Here is a 19,312-nt window from a genome sequence, read left to right on the forward strand (position 1 = left end):
CGCCCCGGAGCGGCCCTGACCCCTGACTCCCGCATTCCTCCGGCTGCGCCCCCCCAGCGCACACTCTCACCCCCCCATCACGGGTTTTTATTTTTCCTCCCGATGTGTTTTAAATGTGAGTCCCCTGTCTCTGCCGGCGCTCCCGGCTCCCCACCCCGCCCCCGGCAGCGCGTTATTCCGAGGCGGGCGGCGGGTCCGGCGGGAAGGGGCGGCGGGGCGGTTGCCAGGGGCGCTCGGGGGAATCCGCTATTTCCCTTGCCCTGTGCTCCCCGTTCGTCCCTCGTCCCTCCCCCGGGCACAGGGGACGCGGGGCGGGTGGATCGGGGGTGGCGCGGGGTACCCGGTGTCCGGCGGCGAACGGTCCCGGCGCTTTGGTACCACCGACAAGAGGTATAATTACACTACCGGGTATAAATTGACTCTGTGTACCACTGAATCATACTGAATATTTGTAATGTGTTCCTTCCCTAATAGATGCTCTCTATGAATAGAGAGAGTGCCTATTTACTCTGAAATACTTGGCACAGTGAGTGGAGTCTGAAGCATGGAAGAAGTGGCTATTATTTCCCCACTGCCTGTGTGCAGCTGTCATTTCTGAGCAACACGTTCCTCGTTCCTTGCACATCCCTGCTTCCAATCTTCCTTATAGTCTGCCCCAGGATTACAACAAGAAGAGAATGGCATGCCACCTCATTCAGCCAAAACCTTAACACTGTGGTTTGTATTTGTATTTGTCTGAACCCAGGACATAAGTGTTGTGGTTTGTATTAAGTCATTGCAGATAACTGCTATGATTATTGTTTTGGTTTTTTTTTTTTTTTTTTTTTTTTAACTGGAATGGTGGCTCTTCCCCCGCCTCCTGTGTATGATTTGAATACTCAGTGATGTCATGTTGTTTGACCTCAGCTTTAATGCAAGGAATGCCAGTGTTTTGGCTTTTGACCTGTGGAAGTATGTTGATGCTTAGTAAGAGAGACCGGCTTAATGCATCGCAATAAACAATCTAAAATCTGGTAGTACCTCAAGAGATCTCATCTTTTATATGCAGGCTTTCCCCCAACTCCCATTCTCCCTTGCTCCCCACTTCTTTCCATCCCTTCATATCTAGGCATACTTTCATTGTATGATGCAGCAATAAAACAGGGAAGGAAAATAAAACATGAAGGGAAAAGAAGGTCTTCCATGTAATGCCCCAGTAGGACCCCTGTGCTGTAAAACTGCTACTTATATTCTGCCAGCACTGTACTGTGTCTGGTAAAGTCATTTGGATGTCATTTCTTCTACTTGAAATCCTCTATTAAAAGAAATAAGATTGTCTTTGAAAGAAAAAATGAATCCTGGAGGAGCAGTTATGGTAAATAATATATGTTCCCAAAACCATAAGGTCTCCTAAAATCTGTATTTACTTGAAGGACTCCAGTGGCTTCAGTGCTGGGTAAATAGTATGTGTACCAAACTATGTATGACATGCATACCAAAATGCAAATGTAACCAGGTAAACAGAATGCCTTTTTTAAATGCCTAAATATGGTAGAACATCAGAGGGAGAGAGAGAGAGAGAGAGAGAGAGAGGCTCTAGACATGTTTTATAACTTTCCATGTAAGAGGTTTTTTCGGAGATACAATTTTATTAAACAAAACCTAAGAATCTCACTGACAGAAAAAGTATGTTTAAAAGTAACAACTTACCAGAAAGCCAGGAAATCCAAAATTAAAGGATAAATCTGTCCTAAGTCCTCCCACTGCAGGCCGAGTACAGCAAGCCCCATACACTTGCTGGCCTGAGAAAAATGGCTTGAATAGTTATTTGAAGTCAGAACTAATTCTGGTCTTGCACCACTGTGGATCAGGCATTAGCCCACTAAATTACAAGTTGTATCAGCACATGTGGGTAGGTAAGAATCAGAGTCCACAGGAGTGCCTTTGGTCATCTTGGTTTCTGTGTTGTTAGATGTGTCTAACAATGGGTACCTCATTGGTGCGTGTGTACGTACGCACAGGGGCTAAGGGAATTTGAAAGCAAAGGCAGTTCTTGCAGACTCCAGTCTGTCTTCAGCTTATCCTTTCTGATGACAACTACAAAATCCTCAAGGTTGGAACAGACCTTCAAGATCATTTCGTACAGCCAGCAATGTCACCCCATCATAATCACCCCTAAACAGTATCCCCAGATGCCACATCCAGGTGGCTCTTGAGTATGCCACAGGTTGGACAAGTACATCTTGGCATTGATGCATAAAATGGTTAAAATGCACTAATTTTGACTTCCATGCAGGTGTTTATACAGGACATGCTTTTAAGATAGTATATTTTTTCTGCTGAAACTAGGAATTCACTACACCAGCCTTGTAGACTTGTTTACACAGCTATATACGGTATGTGTGTGTCTACATCAGCTTCAGTTGGTGAAGTCTTGTAAAATGTACAGGTGTGGATTGCTACATTCCTCTCTTGTGTTTTTCCTTCTTTTTTTTTTTTCCTGCTTCCCCCCAGAAAGTCACTTGATCAGGTATCAGACATAGTGAAAACCTGGCAAGACTACAGGAAAGTGGCTAGACTTGGAGTGTTTGTGTACTTAAAGAAAGAATCTTGCACATTTTCAACTTTCAGTCACAGATATTTTTTTATAAGAGCAATTGGAGGTCTGAGCCAGCCCTCAAAGCGGAAATCAAAAGCTCCCAGAGAAACATACCCGAGGAATGTGAATCTGATCCAACAACCATACGCAATGCACATACAGTACTGTCAGTCTTATAGGAAGTCTTGCCATATATGGACATCTGGACCCTAAGCTGTTTATCATCACGATAGGCTTGTAGCTGGCTTCAGACATTTCTGGCTTGCCTCAGGTTTTGTGTGCCAACTAGTTCCTTTCCCAGGAAATATCCTGCTCACCAGGATATTTCTTTAAAATTGTAATAAATGCATCTCAAAATTCTGAGAGGTCTGGTTAAAGTTACGTTAGTAGGCTTTTGCTTAATATGCAGATTCCAAGACTTACTCCGCTAGCTCAGAAATAGACACAGAATAAAAATAAAGAGATTTATTCCATTATGAATGTGGTTGCCTGGTATTTCTCTTTCTTAGAAGTCATCTGGTAGCTTAGTCTACATATCTGTAGGCATAGAAAGGGCTCTGAAGTAGACTACTTGCTGAACTTTTGCTCATCCTTTTATGGGGAGTTGCATGATCTCATGAATCAGCAAAAGCAAAGAAAAAATCACATTTCCCAGGATCTGTCAAACAACTTATCCATGTTGTGCAATTTGTACTAACTACTTGGTTAGAGTGGTACAAAGCCTTTCACCTTGTACTCATGACAATCCATGTCAGATAATCTTACTAATCAGAGCCATTAGCTCTTCTCCAAAGTGAAACAGAATTAGAAGGCAGGGAGGGGCAGTGGATGGCACAGGCTATGGGCATGTTTGCTGCTGAAATGGTGGACTTAGTCCAAATTCCTCAAGATACTGATTCAGATTCTCTGCTAGCATCAGTTGGGTAGTTCACTAAATGCACTGTTGGCCATCAAAATATTGGGATTTGAAAAGTCCAAGTCTATTGGGCTAAAGCAAAATCATCAGGTGCAATTCCTATTAGCAGACCTGAGTTTTATTGTTTTCCATAATGTTATTCTTTATGTGTTAACATGCAAGTATTTTGTTACTTCTAGAGTCCCTGAGAATGTTGCTTTAAGCACTTGGCTTTGTTCTTAAAAAGTAACTGGACTTTTTGTGAATGTGTGTGGTCTTAAACCAGCAAAGTTTACTCCAGATTACTGGAGGTAGAATAATTTAAATGGGTATTCAAAGCACATGTAAAACTACTTGATCTAAAGTGAGATTATGAGTACTTTGAAGCTAAATGTCCTTTATCTACTGAGTCTCAGATTCAGTTTACCTTATTTTATTCTGAAAAATTTGCCACAGATCCGGTCTTAGAAGCACTGTAGGAGCAGCAGCATTGACTACTTCTGTGACGAGGCTGGCCGTGTCCTGGGTTTTTCTGGGGAAGCGCAGAGCCTCTTCCATGGCCCGCAAAGGTGAGTGGGGAGGGAGAGGCTTTCAGTTGTTTATTTCTCAGATTTGACTGAGGTTTGCAACCTCATGCTGTAGTAAGTCAGTTAGCGTAGGGCTGCAGTGAGTCACTAACCACTCCTTTGACAATTGTCCCATAAATGGTTAACAATTCATAAAAAGTTAGTGTTGCTGGCTGGAGAGGAAATGTGGCCAGGGATTGACTCAGAACATACACCAGAAATCCTTTTGAGATTCTCAGAGGAACCACGTGGAAAACAGCTGGATGAACACTTCCTCCCACTCTGTCATGGATTATGTGGGCAGGAAAGAATCAGATCTGCTTAGTCTACAATGTGTTTAATGTTGTTTTCAGTTTTTCAGCTTGCTTTTTCAGGAACTGCTAGTGTAAGTTTTGATGGTTTGTGAGTTTTTTCCCACCAAGCTGAGACACCAGTATTTAATTAATATTTGACCAAATTAAGGACTTCCATTAACAAATGCAATTTTCTTTGCCATAAACTGTGGCATCTCTTTATTTATATTGTAGCTGCTGTGGAGTAGAGACCTGGGGAGAATCCTGTGGGATAAATGTTGTCTGATAGGATAGGGTCAATATTTTAAATGTGTGGGTGACAGAGTGGTTTCTTTGGGGAGAAATGAAAAGAGAGAAATGTCTTCCCCATTTTTGATACAACCTCAGTTCATTGACCTTGGTGTAGTGGGCTTTTCTGTTTACACAGTACTTCCAGAGGAAGTGGAGGAGTTGGCTTATTGTATAGGTCTGTAATGCGTCTGGAGGACTTCATAAACACACTGCATCAGCTGACCTGCAAAGGAACATAATGTCCTTGATGCATTGGCACCAAATTTTAGAGATTTTATGATTTTTCAGGAAAAAATAATAGAATTTTATCTATGTTCCCCATGGTTCAGCTGCCAGCTTGGCTGTCTGTTTTTTTCAGCAAGTGATGTGGGGTATGCGACCTGTGTAAATGCGTCTGTACAAGTGACGCAGACAGGGAAACTGGGATGTAACCTACAACAGCCAAGGTGGCTTCCTTATTAACCCACAGATGTGTGTGAAATTTAGCAGCTACCAGGCCAGGTCTGAAAAACATCTTAGACTGCTAATCCCACTGGTGTTGGTGGGAAATTCTCTGTCAGACCATTTTTCACATGGAGACGAGAAAAGCAGATACTCCAGAAAATGTGAATTGTTAGGGAAGTGGGCATGTGTTTAAAATATTTTGATTTCCTGCAGGAACTAATTGAGGAAACCTAGTTCTTTTAAACATCAATGGTCTCAGGTCCAGTGTTTACAACATGTTGCTACAGATGTCTTATTGATGGGTGGTTTTTAAGTAATAAGCATGATGTTGTAAAAGTAGTAGGACTTTCTCTAACAGCATGTGTTTCTGAGCATATTACTCCATTTATAACCCTTCTATTAAAGGGTTTTAAATAGAAATCAAGGTTAGGTTTTTACTGTATGGTGTTTGTTTTGACCATTTTGGACAATGGGATTTTTGTGAAGATTGAACCTAAGAAGTTACTCGTGGTGCATTTCTTGTGAGGAAGTTATCCATGATGGATCTTGTGGAAAAGTCTAACCTTAATAGCATGTAGATCTGTATGATTATTTGAGATTCAATTATGACATGGGATGAAAAGAGAGTTCATGAACTACCTTTTTGTATTGCCTAAGCTCTGCAAGATATTTGAAAATCTTGAATCTGTCCTAACAGTGTTTCTGTGTGAGTTACAAACTGTGTAATAAAAATTTCAGGTGAGTTTTAAAAACTTGTATGAACTAGTCTTTCTCCTTCTTTCACTCACAAGATACAGAGGGTTGATTTTCAAATTCCCTGGGAACAGTTTTCTCATTTTACCTTCTTAAATTCAGTGATAACTCACCTAGGCCTTCACATATCTTTATTTTTCTTGATAAATGGCTTGCAAAGAGTAACGGTGGAGTTGGGAAATGCACTTTCTATTTCTTTTTTGCCATCAAGCTGCCACAGGGGGGAGTAGAAGTTTGGAAAGGACAGTGCTTCCCAAAAAGTCACTGAGGCAAGTGCTGTATTTGTGTGTACCCTGGCCAGTCTCTCATGGGGAAAAAAGCAGGGGCAAAAGAGGAGTGGGTGTTCTAGGAATGAAAAGGTTGGTTGGAGAAAGGAGCTGGAGGGTTTCTACAGCTGGAACAAGCTGAATGGTTTACTGCTTTGCAAAACCACTCTGTTTTTCTTATTCATTCCTACCAGCTTTTCTGTCCAGATGTAAGGAGAATGTGACTGAATTGTTTTCCTGACTCAGGAGGGAAGATGACATGTGGGAGTTGTAAAGCACTTGCAAAATCCCTGCCTGTCTGACAAAAGGCTTTTCCCACGTTAGGGCTATTGGCTAATGAAGAAAAAATGCTAGGCAGAGACAAGGCAGAGGACACAGTGAGGAAAAGTTTTGTTAAATTGAGAGAAAAGGGTTGTTTTTGTGGACTGTCAGTGTCGGTGAAATCCACACTGTCTGCTTCACGATGAGTAACTGGACTCTGTGGTCCTAGGCAGGCAGGATGCGTTCCTCACGCCTTGGCCCTGGCTGTGAGGTTACTCTCTCGTGCAAGTGATCACAACTTCTCTTGCAAGGCACAGTCTGAAGCAGCAGCGTGGCTGTCAGCCACCATCCTGCTCTGCCATTGGGTTTGGTACAGTTTTGCAGAGGAGGCATGTGGGCAGAGGAGGGGATGTTAGAGTGGGAGTTGAAGGAGTGGGCTCGGATTTTGAAGTTGTGCAGTATAACAAGAGGGTGGAAAGGGACTTACCCCTCCTGTTAGCTTCCCACCCATGTGCTGTATTTGAGCATGTCCCCAGAGAAAAGCAGCCAAGGTCCTGAGTGGGAAAGGCTAAACAGGGCTGGAGAGAAAGGTGCACATATGTGTTTGTGTGGGAAGGGTTGCGGTGGAGTAGGGTGGAATGGAGGAAGTGGAGAAATCAGTGTGTGAGGAGAGTGGTGTAGGTGAGCCAGCCAAGGATGAGGTGGGCTTGGCATCTTCCTTCCCGCTGCCTTCACAGCATTTCACCACCAAGAAACCATGCTCTGGTCAGTTCAACCATGGGAAAACTCATTTGCCAGAAGAAGAGAGAGGTGTCTGCAGCAAAGTCTGGGTGCTCCTCTTCTCCACACCTTTGGTAGTCAGTCCCTGCTTTCTCTTGTCCTGCTGCACTCAGGAACAAGCTGCATTGAGGTCACAGGGGAGACACCAGAAGTTTCTCACTTTTTGGGTCTGCATTAGGGAGTTTTATCACTGGACAACCTAATCAACAATTTTTGGGAAAGAATGAAATAATTTTTAGGAACTTGTTAATGATCAGGAAAACAACTGAAAGGAGTGAACCAGGCACTTTTTCTATGTCCTCAAGTTCTGATTGCACAGATCTCTAAGATCATGGCACAGAGGTAGAGTAAGTGAGAATAAAGGAAGAATTAAAGGAGAAACACATTTAAGCTTCTGTAACCTATCATGAGAAATAACAATAACACTTGCTAAATGTGTTATTTTAGAATGCAGAGGAGAATGCATCAGGTAAGTCTTTGGGTTTAATGATGCAAATTGATTGGGAAGGAAAACCATTCTTTGGGTAACATTTTTTAATATATTTTGTATATCTGTGATTCCTGGACTTTTGAACTATCATCAAAAGGAGCCTGGGCAAAATCCACATTCTTTATGTTGAGAAAATTGATAAATTCAATGCTTGCTCCACAACCTTGTTCTTAACAGACACAAAAAAGAGAAAATTATTGGTCCAATTTCCAAATATAACATAAGGAATTTGTTTATGCTTTTGGGAGGTAATGTGCCTAAGTTTGAGTGGAACTTTGTTAAGTATAATGAAATTCTCAAGGAACGCAAGGCTGGTTTTGCTCAACAGTAAACATCTAAGATTAAAAAAATACCTATGCATTTTTCAAACTTGTGCCTAAACCTCAAGTGTCTTGTTTTTAATTAGGGTGATTTTCCAAATTCAAGAAGCTAACCAAACATAAAAATACAAACAGAAAACAATGAAATTAAATACATTCAGAAGAACTTTTATTTTTTTCCTTAATTCGAGTTGTATATAAATTATAGATGAAGTTAAAGTCAGAGGCATAGTGAAGCTTGTACCAGAGTTTACTGCACTCACTCAGACTCTTGCAATAATAAAACACTGGAGAACACTGACCTGAGTCAGTGTCACAGTGTCACAATACCTAGACCCTGTTAGATAGGGTAGATATTAATTCTGGACATTAAATATTTTATTATGAATGTTTTCTAACATTTGAAGAATCAATACATGTACAAAGTCAAAACCAAGATTAAAACCAGTATTACATGGTTTACAAATTCAGTTTCTATGGGTTTTCCATTTTCATCACTTTACTCTTTTCAGGAAAGAAAAGGAGAGTCTGAGGGAAATTGCAGCAATTCTTTTTGAGTCCAGCACTTTTACTTGTTGTGTCAGCCCTTCTGTTTAGACTCTTCATCATAGCTGAGGATGAATGGACAGCATAGTTACTGTAGTGTAATTGAATCATTCTTCTCCTTGAAAAGGTACAGATGTGAGTTTCTGCTGCTAGAGATCACAAGTTTGTTCCTGCAGAGGCTTGGTTTGTCATTGTGTCCAGAGATGATTCCTTATGCACTTTTGGCATTTTATTATATAATTGCAGCAAGAAAAACACACATGCTGTATTTCAAGTCAAATTAGTTGAATAGATGAGTTGTCTAATTTTTATTTCTTGAAGGCAACCAGTTATGTTTATGTTTGGTTATGTTTTTATTCAAAATTCCTTAATTTTTCCTACTTTTGCTTCAGGCCAACACAGAACAGTACATTCTCATTATTTAATCATATGAAAAAAATGAAAACAAAAAAAACCCCATCAAGGTAACAAGAAGTTCTCTTCTACAGATATTTACCAAGAAAGCCAAGCAGGAACATAATTGCAGGACTTAAAACATATTTGATAATCCTGAACTAACTGAACAAATTCATTAGAGTTCTGGGGAGAACTAAGATGGGAATAACAGGAAAGCTGTAGAGGAAAAAAATCTCACAAGATTAAGACAGTAGAGTGCCCAGAATTTTTATGAAGATTTGATACTGGGATACTTCTGATGAAAATGGGCCCAGGATGACCCTCTTACCTAATGATTTCTCTTGCTTGGAAGGAAGTTTTGAATTTGTAAATAAGTGTAGGGGATGAGATAATTGTTAGCCATCACACAGTACACAGTTGTAGGTAGCTTCAGCAGGTTGACCATGGGGCAGTGGTGACACTGCCTGACCAGCTGCAACATGGCATCCCCAGAGCATGAGGGGTCAAACTTTCTTCTTTGCCTGCCCTTTGCACCTTGCAAAATATTCACTGCCTTTTGCATCATTTGTGCATCAAATCCCTCTTCATTTTGGAAGCTTTCTCCTTTTCCTGACCATTATTTTCCCTGACTCCCAGTGGCTTTTCACCACCTTCCCTCATTTTGCTTGTGTTTTCAGTGAACTATATCTTCTCTAGCACTGATATGAAGCTGCTGTTGCCCCTCACCACTGCAGCCCACGTTCCCACAAGCAGCCCTTTCTGTCTTCAGAGCAATGCAGTCCTCCTCAGGAGGTGACTCCTTGGTCTGCTTCTGCATATCAACTGATAGTTAAGATTACCTTTGCTAACCTAGATGAGAGGTGTTTATAAAACAGATGGGTGTTTTATATGTAAATGTGGAAGTCTTTTGGGAAGGCCCTTGAGGGGTCTTACAAATTTGTTTAGCCTGTATTATAGCTTGGAGGATGTTTTTAAAACAACTCTGCTTTCCAAGCTGGAAAGGTCACTGCTTCTTTAGAATATTTTGGGAGATGTTTCTGTGGTTTGTCAGATCTAAAAATAAACTGTGATCATCACACTTTAAAATTATGACAGGCTTAGGTTTTTTTTAAGAGTATATAAAGCAATAATATATTTGTTTTCTGACTGGGGAACCAGTCAGAGCTACAGACAAATCATGAAAATCCCCTTCAGAATTTCAGGACTATTTCTTTGGTGTGTCTTCAAAGTTGTGAGCATCTGCTTGCCTATCTGTTCATCTGTCTTATGCTTTTTATAGAGCCTATCATTTTTTCAACTGAGAGACAAAGACACCAGGAACATTTCTAGTAATTTTTCCTAAATTTCTAGGATAACTGGAGACCTTTGATTGAAGGTTTTTTTCCATTAGACAGAGGAATTGAGGAATCCTGGTGAAATAGACCCTGTGCATTGCTTGTGTTGATTTTCAGCAAAATGAAGCTGAAAAAAACCTTGGAATTCTTTTGTTCTGAAACCTATCAATGATTTGGCTTGATTTTGAAAGGGAGAAATGTTGGAGGAGTTTATTTCAAATCCTCTTTGTGTCAAGGACCTACTGGTCTTGATTGTCCTCAAAAATACTTCTAAATTTTTCACTTTAAGTGTCATTTTTTTAATGTCTATCACTGTAAGTAGGGCTGAAGTCATGTTTGGAAACCCAGTCTTCTTCAAAGCAAAGAAAAAATGTTTTCTGGCCCACATCAGGAAGCACTCAAAAACATTCTATGATTTGTTTAGAGTCATGAAAGCCTGTTATGTAAAAGCAAATTTGGCAATGCAGTTTTACCATTTTCTGTCACTGTAGTTGTTCCTAAACCAAATCCCATTGAGAGTGTCTGTGGTAAGGAGCCTTGGGTTAGGTAGTTCAGAAGGTCAGTGTTGGGTACAGGCCAGTGAGTCTGGCAGGTGGGGATCACTTACCAATGATGGCCTTGGAGACCTTCAGCCGTCATTCTGCATTTTCTGTGCTTTGTGTGAGTCCTGTGCTTAGTGTGCAGAATAGTGGGGTGTGTGGGTGGAAGCTTTGCTACCTGAAAAGAAATGGTAATTGTTTGTAATGCTTTTTCTCTGCTGGAGTTGCAGGGGAAGTTTCTGAGGTGCAGCTGCAGGGGTTGAGTCCAGTGAGATCTTCTTTGGAGACCTGAGGTACCAAACTTTTCTCTGATGACACTCGCACACAAGGACCTTATCTCCCCTCACAGCTGCTTTAGGAATGTTTTGTGTTTCTTGAGTTTAATCTAGGTGTTCTAACACTGAACAGCTCTCCAAACTACTAGTAGTTTGGTTTCTGCCCTAAGCCCTCAAGCATGTCTCAGAAGGGTGATGAGCCAGGGATGTTTTCAGAAGGCTCAAGTATGGACTGCATTGCCAGTGCCTACAGGGCAGAGGGCTGGTGCAGGTTATTCTTTCTGCCTTTCTCAGCCAAGGAAAGTATCATTCAGCTCTTGACAGTGCTACCAGCAGCTGCCCTTGTGGACTTCCTGCTTTGCAGAGTGGCATGGGGAAGAGCTGAGAGGAGTGTCCTTATCTACCTGCTCTGCCACCTCTAGAGTACACATGTTAGGAAAGTCACCCCTGCATTTAAAGAACGAAGAAGTAGCATGACCTCTCTATCTGCCCACTGATTTTAATCCCATTCTATTTTAAACCCCGTTTTTGACAGTGAGTCTTATCTAAAATTGGCAGAAAAATGGAGGATGTTGCTTCTCACCAGGACAGAGCCTGCATTTAGCTCTCTTTCAAGTGGTGCAATAAAATATGGGAATAGACTTCAGCTTCCCATGTTTTAATTCTTGTTTTTTAATCCTTGTTTTCATTTTTGAAACTATTTGGATCCAAAAAGACATTTTTTCCTCTTTCTACTTCTGGTTTGTTTGTTGGACCACTGCCTGCTCACCCTATTCAGATGTCAAGAGACTCTCTATTTTTCCATTTCTGGAATAGTCATTCACGACTCAGTGTTTCTTGTGAAAACCCTCAGAATTTACAGTGTGTTTATTGGTCTCTCACCAACTGAAGTTTCTCTCTTGTAATATTTTGTTTCAAAGTTTCTCTCAGATACTGTTATATAGATTTGGTTCACAAAATAATTCTGCAGTAAGCCTAGGAGTTTAAGAGACCATCTTCCTAAAAGATCTAGCTAATAAGCTAATTAAAATATAAGGAATTTTTATAATTTGTTGAACTGGTAGGTTTGAGACATATTTGATGGGGTAAGGCACTTTTAATAGTAGACTAATGGGCAAAGGATACCAGTTGTGTGAAGTGTTTCAGGAATGCACAGTAAAACACAGCTTCTGTGTGAAGAAGCCATTCTTGGGTCCAGAATTTGTCAATTGTGCTGCACAGATTAAGAGCAGGGTTGTGCAAAAGAACTTGTAAAATCTGGTAAAACAGGGGAGAACCAATAATCTGTGATGGGTATTTCCCCAGAGTGCAAGAAAGGTGGTTTACTTTAGGGGTGTTGCAGTTGAAAGGAAGACTGAGGAAGAAGAGGTACATGGCATAAACTGGAGCAGAAATAGCAAGAAAGTGAAATGGTGAGGGGGAAGTTCAATAAACTGTAGAGCAGAAAAACATTTGGCTGAGTTACTGAAAGAGTAGAACATGGTGGGTTTTGCACCAGGACCCATTGCTGTTCTGCGCAACACCTAATTAGCCTGGTAAAGTGAAACTTTAATGAACTTCACCATTGACTTTTCTTCATTTTTACAGCTATGTAAGTTGCAGTGTGGAAGGAAGTTGTAGAAGCAAATAGCTGGAATGTGCTACAAGTGTGTGAGAGGGCCAGGGCCACTGAACAGTGCAATGAGGCAGGAGAAGTGGATGGAAACTCATTTAATCAGTTCATTAAATGAAAAATCTGCCAAATCAGACCAGTCCTATGACTCCATTTCTCATTTTACTTTCTTTCTGTCTCTCATTAAAGTGTACAGCTCTGGGGTAGGTAGGAACTTTTGGGGGACTGGCTCAGAAAAGGAAAACTGCATCTATGGTTTGGTTTGAGTGCTACCCTTTAAGCCTAATAACTGGTTCATTAAACTATTATTATAATTTGGTTTTAGGCATAGCTTAGTTTTAAGCCTGGGCATGAAATAAGATCTTTCTAAAAATCAATATTGTTTGTGAATCTTTCTTTTACTGCTGTGGTTCTTGCTGAGTTTTGTCCAGGATGTCTCTGGAAATGTGAGCTCCAGATATATCACAAAACAGCCTGTGTTGTGTGGCAGCTGTATGTTTAAGAAGAAAATGCTGGAGGAGATGGCTAACTTTGCATGCAGACTTCTGTGTGTTCATCAGCACTGATTCCAAACATCCTGTTCGGTTTCTGATCACTGACTAGCAGCACAAACAAGTCAGATACCTTTAACCACTAAAAACTATCCCTTCTCTGCTCTCACAGTCTCTCTAGACTGGAATTTTTTAAGCTGCTTGATGCAGATTTGTTTCCAGGGATCTCACAATCTAGATTTTGGTCCCAACTGTAGTAATTTAAAGCCTATTTAGACTCTCCTGAAAGATAGATTTATAGGGAAAATGTTGACAGCTCCTGGCCTCTTGTATCACTGGTGGGAGCCATGATAATATTGATTTCCTCTAGTTGCCTTCCATCAAATACTCAAAGAAGCATTTTTTCCTTTGGTGCAAACATCAAAAATGTGGATGGTTTTGTTTTCCCAAACTTGGATAGCATCCCTGAACATACCATTTCTGTGGTAATGCAGTACAACATATCCCAATTTTATTAAAAACCACCTTTTTGGATAAAGTGCGTGTCATTTTATGCACTTTCACTCTGTCTCATGTATCTTGTTCTAGGAAACTGAGTCTGCTTTTCTTTGTTCCTACAGGTCTTTCTTCACGTGAGGAGTATAGATGAGAGCTGTGGTTTTTTTTCTGTCAGAATGCCTTCAAGTTCTTAGTCTTCCTAATCTAGACATCTAAAGTGTTTCCAAGTAGGTAAAGACTCTCAGTGATAGTAAGGTTTTATTGATACTTATATCGCTTGTTGACCCAAACTGAAATTGATCATGATTATAGTGAGCTCTGACATCTGGAAAAAGTTATACTGAGGCATGGCTGCAGTTTACCTTTTGGGACAAGCCTTTGCATTTGATCTGGGTTGGAAATCCCAGAATCAGCTTTGGATATGCATGTGGAAAGGAGGATATAAGAGAAAATTGAGAAAATGCAGAAGGATCTCATATTTCCAGTGTTGTATTTTTTAATTCTGCCCAGGTGAAAGGAAAACACCCATCTAAAGCCAGTGTAAAGGCTTGTCAGTGCAAGGTAAAAGTTGCATGTTAAAATGTGTATCCATGTTCTATAAGGAGTTTTTCATAAAGCAGTCCTCAGTGCCTGACAGAAAGACTGAGGAGTGATATGTGCTGGCTCATCAGATCCCGCGCAGAGCAATTCAGTGCTTTCCAGAGAAGGAACTAGTTTTCCTGGAGCCAGAGAAGGGTAAAACTTAACAATCCTCTCAAAATTTTACTTAAGAGTTTGTGAAACGGCTTGGTCTTGCCTACATGCCTCTCATCACAAATGGAAATAGGCAGCCCATCCAAAGGAGTAGCCTTATTTGGAAACTGTTCAAGGTAAGAAGAGAAGGCTAGTCCAGCAAAGGTGTGGTTTTATTTACATCCATGTTCTTCCCTTATGATTGGAGTTTGTCTGGAAGGTGTGGGCTCATTTACATCCTGCTTCAACTGCCTTTGGCTTCTCTAGATTCACCCCTTGCCTGTGGCTGGAAAAGGAACTCCTGCAAGCAGAAAAAAACAGCTGTGTGAAAAACATGTTTTTTCTTCCTCTCTTTCTTCAGTGTATGCATTCCTACTGGTATGTACCTGAAAAGGGAAGACCATGTTCCTGGGGAGAGAGTTTTGGGTTTGCATAGATATGTGTATGTATGTACATGCCTGTGTATGTGCTTGAAATACCAAGATGAACAGACCAGCTTTTGTGCTAGCCTGAGTGTTGGAGGGTGCTAGAGCTGTTTCTGAAGAAAGGTAACAAAAAGTTCTTCAACATGGCTTTTTTTTTTCTATTTTTTTAAGGTACATATACGACTTTTTAAAGATACTGCTGACAGCTCTGGAAGAAGGCTTGTCTTTGGGTTGTGTGTGTGTGTGTGGGTGTGTGATATTTAATGTAGTCCCTTGCATCAAAGTGAAGCCAACATAAACATGGTAGCAGCATCTCACATAATCTCTGAACCACGATAGCAGGCTACAGCAAAGGACCTGCAGGGCAGTCAGGCCCTGGCTCCTCTGCATGCAGTTGCCATTCAATATTTAATCCCTTCCGTAACATTATATGGTGTATATTCAACTGTAGAGGCTAGTCTACCTTATGTCAGGAAGCAATTCAGCTGCTACTGGCTTTTGTGTGTATTAATTTTGGGATGCAGAAACATTTGTAGCAGAAAGTTGACTGGAGGAACTGTTGCACATGGGTTGTGAAGCACCTAAAAAGCCTTCAAGCTGCTGTTGACTTGGTCAGAATGAATTTACTGGTATTGCTCAAGTCCTTCCTTATTTTTCTTCTTCCATCCATGCCTTATCAGGCATCATCTTTGTTAATTATAGGCAATAAGAAAGTCAGAGGGTAAAAGAGGTAGTCTGCTGATTTTTCTCTTCCTTTGTTTTCTGAAACAGAAATTGAAGTCTCTTGAATTTACAACACCTTGACAGTTAGTTCAGATGCACATACATTGGTGTTATTTTCACTGAGAACAGAGCTGTGGTGGTGCTTACATTGTGAGTGGAAAGTGGACAGAGAGTCCTTTCAATGTGAAGCCCTGATGTGTAACTGTGCCCAAAAGCCCTGAAGGAGCTGTAGCCAATGCAACTGGGACTGGCTGCCCCTGCTGTGTCTGGGATTCCTTGGCTGTGGCATGCTGTTGCTCAGCACAAAACCAAGGCACTTCCAAGAAGCCTCATGAGGGGATGTGCAGGTCACAATCCATTTCTCTAATACTGCTGCCTCTGCTGTATCTGATTATACTCCTGTAGCTCATGGCAAATGTCTAGGCATGACAGCCTAAAGTACTAACATTTTCAGGTTACACTTAGAACTTTTTTACAGCTTTAGATACCGCTGAATACCTTTATAAACCACAATGACCTTTATAAACCTGTCAATGACCCATTTCTCCTTTGCCTGCAGAAACGTGGTGAAACTGGAAGTCTAGCTATCTGCCACACTCTGGTTTAGGAGATGAAAGCTACTAAAATATTTCCTCTCTTTTTTGTAACCAAGACAAGCTGAGGTGCACAAAAATAATTGCATACCAGTCCACCGCAGGAGGAAAAGTGTCTGGCATTGTGTCTTTGGATTGCAGACAGGCAGGAGAGACAGAATGTTTGTCGTCAGGATCCCTTGCACGTACTCTGGAGCCACAGCTGAAATTTTTAAGTTACAGACACACATTGCACCATGGTGAAGACATGTTCTCCAGATGATGTAAACCAAGAGAGTGATGTATGCTGAGGTCACTGCTGTACAGAGACCTTTATACACCCGAGGCACTGACTGGTCTAAACTGCCATAGCAGAGCTGTGTAAGTTAGCCTGGACTGTGTGCTACGCTGTTCTGCTTCTCTGGAGCCAAACTAGGATATTTAAATAAGGCTTCTGAATCTCTACACTGCCTTGCATTCATGGCTTAAGACTGCGCTAAAAGACATATACCTCATTTTTAAAATTGGCATAGATTCTAACACACAAGGGTGCTTTATAAAAATTTCTGGCTTCTTGATCTTCCTCTCCTCCTTGAACGTTCTTCCTCAGACTTAGCTTCCCTCCTTCAACCCCAGCATTGCGCCTGAGCAAACACATTGGTTACATCTATGTGGGCAAGGATGGTGTCTGTCCCCAGCGTCAGCTCCCTGGTGAACATCCAGCAGCTGTTCCCCGTATTCTGACAGATGTGATAGTCCTTTAGCTGCTGTGCATGCACCAAAATAGATTGTTTCTCCTGTCAGAGGAAAAGATGGCAAGTGTATAACTTAAGGAAAAGGGATCCAATGGGAGATAAGAGTGTAGGAGACATTACTGCAGTTCTATATTTGGAATTTGGTTACGTATGTGTGTGGTAACCCTAATGATGGGTGGACTGTACTTTCTCATTACCATAATTACATTTCCTTTCATAGCTAGGGTTGGGGATGCATCCAGACAGTGCAGAACACATCAGTAGATTTAGTGTGGCTTACTCAGTCTCCATTTATCAGACTGTGTCCCAATTATGTTACATTTAGGAAACAGAATAATTTTCTGGTTATAGCACATGGAATTTGTGGCATTCTAATCCTAGTCATCCTGCTGTATGACCTTGGAGAAGTTGTTTTACTACTCTTTGATGGTAAAAAATTAACTCGCCTCATGGATGGATTTTAATACCATGCCAAGTTTAAAAAAAATCTGAAGCTAAAGTTAGCCTTCTAAATCCGTATTTAGGGGCTAAATGGGATGACTTGTTTCCATAATCCTAAGGACCCAGCAACTGTCTCCTGCTGAGACCAGCTAGAGATTTTGGGTCTTCAGCAGTCTGAAACATGGAGCAAAAGAAGAGTGAAAGCAGCTGCTTGTGTGCACATGAGGAGGAACTCACTGATGTGGTGTGCTGAACCAAGGACAGCAGTCTGTCTTTCCTGAGTGGTTGTCACAGTCACAGCAGTGGGGAGATGTAGATGGGATTAAGCTCACAAATTTTGTTGTCTAAAAGTTCAATGTCTGCCTGTCAGCCTGCTGGCTGTTCAAGATCTCTTTAGTAGATCCCCTAGTTCAGTGAATTCAGAACAGCTCTCAATCAGGACAAATGACCATCTCTTGATGTGCCGTACTGCCCACCTCTCTGGATGTGGAATGAGCTGTCCTCTGGAGATGCTCAGCCCTGTCCATAGAGTTAAGCACTTCATACATGTTTAGATTGCCAGCTTGGGCTCTGTTGACTGTAAAGTCAGTGGGTGACTTCTGATGCATAAGTGGGTGACTTATGTGTGTCAGATCTGCCCATAGCTGCAGAGAATGGTGAAACTCAATTACAGGCCTGAGGAGATTGGTTGTGAAAGTTAGGAACACGTGAAAGCAGGGAGAAATAGCTGAGCCTTTTAAGGAAAAGGAAATATAAACTTGACTGTAGTAGTTGAAATCCTATTCCACATTGATTGCATGGTTTATTTCCACTGGAGAGCTTTGTTCTGTGTTTGAGGTGGAAGATTAATTTTCCCACGGGAGAAATAAGCTTTGAATAAGTCAGCTAAAATGGATTGTTCTTATGTGCACCACACATCTATAGGAGAAACAGAAGACGTTTACATGCTCCCTGAGGAGGAACTATGACAAGCAGACAATTAAGCAATTCCCCCGCATCCCAGATTTAAAGAACCACGTAATGGCTTAATTGAGTTGAGCTGCTGAGAAGTGAGATTCGTGCTGAGAAGTGCGCGATTCCCAGAGGCATCCATCAGGTTTTAAAGAATTGACTTTCCATGCTAATTGACCCAGATGTGCTTGGTTTTACCTCACAATCTCCATTTCATTCAGTTACTATTAAAGAGAAGGGAATGAGAAAAAAGGAGACTCCATTTGTCTCATTTACTATATTAAAAGGGAGCTTTCTTAAAGCAACATTTTGTGCTGTTGAACAAATCATTCAACTTCAAATGTTTCAGTTTCCCAAATGACTGAGCATGTATTTTGCAGGCAGTAGAAGATATTAGTTAAGCCACTCTGCTTGGCAAAGCAAGAGTAAGCATCATCTCCAGAAGAAATGTGGGTAGTACACCTGGAAGGACAGTGTCTGTCTGACCAGGCAGGGCTGAGCAGCACAGGATGAGGGTTGAGGACTGTCATGCCTTGATGCAGTGCTGGTCCACCTGAACAATCCATAAATTAAGAAAAAAAGTAATGGTTTATCTATTTATATCTGCTAGAAGGCAAGGAGACAAGTTTGAGAAATAAACTTTGCAATGTAAATCAGCAGCTCAGCTCTTCCATGTATCAGGCCAGTAGACACCTCATTTTGGCAAGATATGGCCATTTTTTATGTGTGTGTAAATGATCCTGGAGGACACAGAGCAGTTAGTGTAAGACTGGTGTTCCCAGTGCATCCTCTATGTGTACAGAATACGGGTTTTGTTTCTGGTCAATTCACAAGGCTTAATTAATTTACAAATCAAGTATATCTGTGTGGTGGGGAATGAGTCTACCTCTGTAGCTACATTCCTCAAATACCACTGGAGGCTTTCTTCTGTAAGGATGCTGCCCTCTACCTGGTTGATGACTTCAAGCTATTCTCAGAGAGCACCAGCAAGAGGCATGTACAGGAAGAACTCCTGTATATTTGTATTTAAACAGGCTTTGTATTGCTGAAATTAGTGGAGTTCATCTGAGTTTACACAGTTTTTA

At 41.2% G+C, this 19,312-nt stretch overlaps 1 long non-coding RNA gene across 1 annotated transcript in view; it reads left to right on the forward strand.

Annotated features, from left to right (window-relative positions):
* Positions 1-121: 121 nt before the first annotated feature.
* LOC146767900 (uncharacterized) overlaps positions 122-19,312 on the forward strand; it is a 60,271-nt gene continuing 41,080 nt past the window's right edge. Inside the window, exon 1 of the long non-coding RNA XR_014953753.1 lies at positions 122-14,738. This is a non-coding gene — a long non-coding RNA (uncharacterized LOC146767900). The remainder of the gene's footprint in view (positions 14,739-19,312) is intronic.

This window comes from Lonchura striata, chromosome 3 (assembly GCF_050655825.1).
Source record: "Lonchura striata isolate lonStrDom1 chromosome 3, ASM5065582v1, whole genome shotgun sequence".
NCBI lineage: Eukaryota > Metazoa > Chordata > Aves > Passeriformes > Estrildidae > Lonchura > Lonchura striata.